General features: G+C 36.5%; 1 non-coding gene across 1 annotated transcript; it reads left to right on the forward strand.

The window, feature by feature from the left end:
* The first annotated feature begins 5,023 nt into the window (after positions 1–5,023).
* Positions 5,024–5,128, forward strand: LOC148092429 (U6 spliceosomal RNA). Its single transcript, XR_015715136.1, has one exon. It is a non-coding gene; the product is annotated as a U6 spliceosomal RNA (small nuclear RNA).
* Positions 5,129–6,000: the final 872 nt, after the last annotated feature.

Consider the following 6,000-nt stretch of genomic DNA (forward strand, 5'->3'; position numbering starts at 1 on the left):
TTCATTTGAAAATTTCTTGGTTCTCCCTTCATTCCTGAAGGATATTTTTGCTGGATATAAGATTCTGGGTTAAGTTTTACTGTCTTTCAGCATTTGCAAAGTTCTGTGCCACTTCTTTCTGGCCTCCTTGGATTTTAATGAGAAATCCATTGTCATTTGAATTTTCTCTGATAAAGTGTTGTTTCTCTCTCCCTGATTTCAAGAGTTTTAATTTGTCTTTAATTTTCAAAAGTCTGACTATGATGTTTTGATTTGGATTTCTTTGGGTTTATTCTTTCTGGGGTACATTCAGACTCTTGAATATGTACGTTCATGACTTTTGCCACATTTGGGAAGATTTTAACCATTATTTCTTCAAGTACTTTTCAGCCATGCCCATTTTCTCTTCTCCTTTTAGGACTCAGGTGACATAAATATTAGATCTTTTGTTATAGTACAAAGATTCCTGAGGATCTGTTCATTTTTTTAGTCTGTTCTTTCTTTGTTGTTCAGATTAATTTCTTTGTTCTGTCTTATAGTTTACTGATTCTTCCTTGTAATCCCTCTATTCTGCTGTTGAGTCCATCTATTGAATTTTTAATTTGGTTATTATATTTTTCAGTTTGAAAATTTCCACTTGGTTCTTCTTTATATTTTTTAATTCTTGCCAACACTTTCTATTTTTTCATTTGTTTCAAGCATGTTTGTAATTGCTCATTGAAGTATTTTTATGATGGTTGCTTTAAAATGTTTGTCAAATATGTCTAACATCTCTGTAATTTAAGGTTGGCAGCTATTGATTGTCTTTTTTTTCTTTTTCTTTCTGTAATTCAGTTTGAGATTGTCTTCATTCTGGGTAGGATGCATGGCACTTGCATGACACTTGGGTTTTGTATTATGAGACTCTGGATCTTACCTGTTTTAGCTAGGTTTCTCTAAAATTGATATGGCAGGGGAGGAAAGGAACACATCACCTCATTATTACCAGGTTGGAGTAGAAGTCCATGTTTCTGATTTGGACTCTGCTGACAGGCAGGTGGGAGCTATTCATTACTGCTGGGCAGATATGGGAGTTCTGGCTCCCCATTAGTTCTTCAGCTGATACCTCCCTGCTTGGGAAAGATAGGAGAGCCTTATTACTGCTTCCCATATGACCTGCACTGACAGTGTTGAGGAGGAGGGAAGTAGGCTCATTACTGCTGGGCAGTTGTGAAAGTCCTGACTCTCTACTAGGCCTCCTCTGACAGTACCCCCTTTTTCATTTAAAAAAATGTAATGTATTTAAATGTAAATTTATATAATTTAATTTTTAAAGTATCTATTTCAAACAACTGGCTCACAAAATTCTTGAAAATTTAACAGTTGGTTCTCATGAGCCAGTGGGAGCTGGCTCCAGCACAACTCTGTTAAAATGCAATGACCTTTGATCCAGCAACTCTACTACTAGGAATCTACCCTAAGGAATTCTAAATTTCTCTTAAATTCATATGTACCACTGTTTACTTGACATCTCTTATTATGTGTCTAATAGGCATGTGAAATTTATTATGTCCAAAACTAAACCCTTAGCTTTTACTCCATAAAACTTGTATCTTCTCTTGTGTTTCCTGTCTCAGTAAATGGCCCACCATCACTGAAATGCTCAGGTTAATTAGCCTTGACTCCTCTCTTCCTCTTACACCATCTGAACTATTAGCAAATCCTACTGACTACATCACCAAAATATATTATGAATCTGATGACTTACCTTCTTCATCGTTGAGCCTCATTGGTTCTAATTAGCTGGTATACCAATCTGTGAAGTAATTACTGTGGCTTACTTCAATCTGGCCAAGACTGAGTTATACCCATCTCTGGGGACACTGAGTCAATCCTACTCAAAGCACCTAGATGAATTGATTCTGGCAAAAAATATGATTTTGGCTATAATGTTGCAGCATAATCATTTAATTGCTTGTGTATAAATATTAAATAATTCCATACATATATAATATAGGAGACTAAGTAGGAAACTAGGAAAGAAAAATAAACCCAGCATTTAGTGCTTATAGTGCTCTATAAAATATTTTCATGTGTAGCATATTTTCAAATGTGAGTTAATTTATGTGACCTAAACAAATCTTTTTAAAAAATGGATATTTTTAATTATCTAGAGCCAGTTTGTTCTTTTAAAAAGACAATGCTTTATCTTTTTCACATAGAATGGAATAATATAATAGATGCAAATTCATGGTAAATTCCTCTAAATGGCAAAAATACTTTTTTTCTAACGCTCTTTAATTCACTGCTCACACACTTAAAAAGTATATATAAAAGAAAACCTGTTTTACACCTTTGTGCCAGTATCCTTTTAAACCTCTGCTTAGTTTATTGCTGATTTCTCTGGTTTCTTCACTAGTCCCATGAGAAAATAGTTTTATTCATTTGAAATATATAACTGCCAAATAGGACATAGTTCTAAACTTGAAATAGTCAGAGTCTTATAAAAAATTATCCTGACTTTTTAACTGCAGTAACTACTTTATATGCAAAATTTTAGAAAAATCATAACTGTTTAAAAGAGAGAAGCTCTCTCCACTTAAACATATAAGATTATTATTGTTCAAGAAAGTAATGTGTGTTAGATGCAATTTGCATATTCAATACACATTTGAGTGCCACTACATGTGAAGGCTGTGATAGGTGCTAAAACTGTCAGGAAGATAAACTTGGTTTTGCTCCTTGGAATTACAGTTTTGGCCTGTAGATGTTGTTTGTACTGCCTACATATGACTTAGATTCTTTTTTTAAAAAAATATGTTTTTATTGATTTTTAGAGAGAGAGATTCCACATATAAGTGAAATCATATGGTATTTGTCTTTCTCTGTCTGACTTATTTCACTTAGCATAATAATCTCTAGGTCCATCCATTTTTTGTAGATGGTAAGATTTCATTCTTTTTTATAGCTGAGTAATATTCCATTGTGTATATGTACATATAAATATACAGGGTGTCCCCCAAAATGTATACACACTGAATAATTACATAGGCAGTGTTTATTAAAATACATTTCATTTTCAAAATATAATAGAATCAGCTGTTAAAGTATGTATACATTTTTGGGGGGACACCTTGTGTGTGTGTGTGTGTGTGTGTGTGTGTGTGTATATTACATCTTTTTCTAATTGCCTATTGATGAGCACTTAGGTTGCTTCTATATCTTCAAGGTTACTGTAAATAATGCTGCAATGAACATATATCTTTTTAAATTACTGTTTTGGATTTCTTTGAATAAATACACTCCCAAATCTATAATGGTGGCCTTAACAGTTCCACTTAGATGGTCTACAGGCATCTCAATCTTAATATGTCTAAAATATTTTCAAACATTTTTATTATATTATTTTTATTATAATATATTATATATCCACAGGAAAGGTTTTTGTTTTTAATCCTCACAAGAGGGTATTTATTTCATTGATTCTTAGAGAGAGAGTGGAGGGCGGGGCGGGGAGAGAAATATCTATGTGAGAGAGACACATCAATTGATTGCCTCCCACCCTTGCCCTGACTGGGCCTGGGGATTGGGACTGAACCAGCAACTGAGGTACATGCCCTTCACCAGGAATGGCACCTGTGACCCTTTGGTCTATGGGCCGACACTCTAATGGCCAAGCCAAACTGGCCAGGGCCAGAAAAGTTTTATTAATCCTCACCCAAGGATATGTTTATTGATTTGAGAGAGAGAGAGAGAGAGACATCAATGTGAGAGCGAAGCATTAGTTGGTTGCCTCCCATACACCCCTGACCAGGGATGGAACCCATAACCTAGGCATGTGCCCTGACCAGGAATCAAAGCCACAACCTTTCAGTGCACAGGAAGATGCCACAACCAACTGAGCCACACCAGCCAGGGCCACAGAAAAGATTTTTTTAAAGCTACAGAGGAATAGAATATATTTGCAACACATAAAAGTTACTAAGGACTCATTCTAGAAAAATATATAAAAAGGTCCTTCAAATCATTAAGAAGCAGATAACCCAGATGAAAAAAGAGGCAAAAGACTAACATATATTTCACAAAAAGAAAAATCCTGCCTTGGCTGGTGTTGCTCAGTGGTTACAACGTTGGCCCTCGCACCAAAGGGTTGCAGGTTCAATTCCCGGTCAACGGCATGTACCTGGGTTGCAGGTTCGATCTCCAGTCCTGGTCAGAGTGCCTGCAGAAGGCAAGCAATCTATACGTCTCTCTCACATGGATGTTTCTGTGTGTGTGTGTGTGTGTGTGTGTGTGTGTGTGTGTGTATGTGTGTGTCCCTCCCCTCCACTCTCTCTAAAAAAAAATCAATGGAAAGATATTTTTGGGTGAGGATTGACCAAAAAAAAGAATCGATCAGGAAAATTCACTGTAAATAGTAATAATAGTTCTACTTGTAGATAGAATATAGTGGGAAGGATAAATCAATGTTCTCCTGCAACAACTAGAAAAAATGGATAAAATTATAAGGATCATATTTTAAAATATATCAGTGTTCATTTAGATGAATTAAAATTTCAGAGGGATGAGCCCTCTACAGGTAAGTTGACAATAGCTAACTGTTTTCTTTCCTCATTATACTTGCTGATTCTAGGCACAGACATGAAATTGGGCTTAGCCTATTCAGAGGACTCCCTTGGGAGAAAAAGAAACAAAAAACCATTTGACAGCCACATTGGCTGGCATAATGAATTGGAATTTAGAAGCACCCCAAATATGCAGCCAGTTTATCACATGGGACATTTTCTGACAGAGTAGATCAGAAGGCTGGTGGACCTGGGCCAGGGAGGCTGAGGGAAATTTCATGGTGCTTAGGATACAAAGAGTCTTGCTAAAGTGAATGGGCCTGCAACAAACACACAACAAGTTTCCCTCTCAAGAAAAAGTGCCAGGTTTTAAATGTACGTGAAGAGAGAAGCAAAAGAATTAAGTTCAAAACTGCAAAGTTTCCTAAGAAATTTCCATAGAAATTTCAGAGCTGAGGAGACAGAGTCTAACCCGACTTTCAATCAAAAGCCTGGGATGGGTGCACTTTGGCAGCACATTGACTAAAATTGGAACTATATAGAGGAGATTAGCATAGCCCCTGTGCAAGGATGACATGCAAAAAAAAAAAAAAAAGCCTAGGACGGTCACACTTGAGGATGGATCTGACCTGAAAAGGTAGAGTAAAATTTATTTGTGATACACGATGTTCAAACCTTTGACTAAATCTCCAGTGATGTTTCAAGCTTCTCCCAGAGTAGGTCAGTACTGCAGACCTACCAAGCTTTCAATGAAAAGCGAAGAAGAGCCACCTCTAAAAAAAGGGACAAATCACAAGTGGACAGGGTTTTACTAAAACTGCTTCTCAGCTTTGCAGCTCAATTCCAGATTGTTCTAACATGATCTTCGCCTTACTCCACTTACTTAGAGAAAGAGTGAACTATCTCTAGGGTAAAATAAAATCACCAGTATTCTCTATGGTCCTATTTTATACTATGTCTACATATAATTAAAAATTACATATGTAAAGAAAAGAATGACACCAATAATCAGGAGGCAGCCGATCAATGACTCTCATCATTGATGTTTCTATCTCTATCCCTCCCACTCCCTTCTGCTTTCTGACATCATTAAAGACATATATATATATTTTTAAAAGGAGTAAGTTATAATTTATTTTAAAAAATTAAATGGCCCTAGCCGGTTTGGTTCAGTGGTTAGAGTGTTGGCCCGTGGACTGAAGGGCCTCAGTTTCAATTCCTGTCAAGCGCATGTACCTAGGTTGCAGGTTCAATCCTGGCCCCTGTTGGGCCGAGTGGGGGAGGAAACCAATCAGTGTGTTTCTCTCCCCCTTCCTCCCTCTGTAGAATCAATTAAAAAAAATACCTATCCTCGATGAGGATTAAAAAAATTTTTTTGAAAAGAAGTTAAAGGAGAACTTACTCCCTCTCTCTCCTCTCCATCAGTATCAGGCTACAGGTAGAACACAGCCATCTGCAAACTTGGAAGCAGGACGTC

Source organism: Miniopterus natalensis, chromosome 9, assembly GCF_054644295.1.
Source record: "Miniopterus natalensis isolate mMinNat1 chromosome 9, mMinNat1.hap1, whole genome shotgun sequence".
NCBI classification, from domain to species: domain Eukaryota; kingdom Metazoa; phylum Chordata; class Mammalia; order Chiroptera; family Miniopteridae; genus Miniopterus; species Miniopterus natalensis.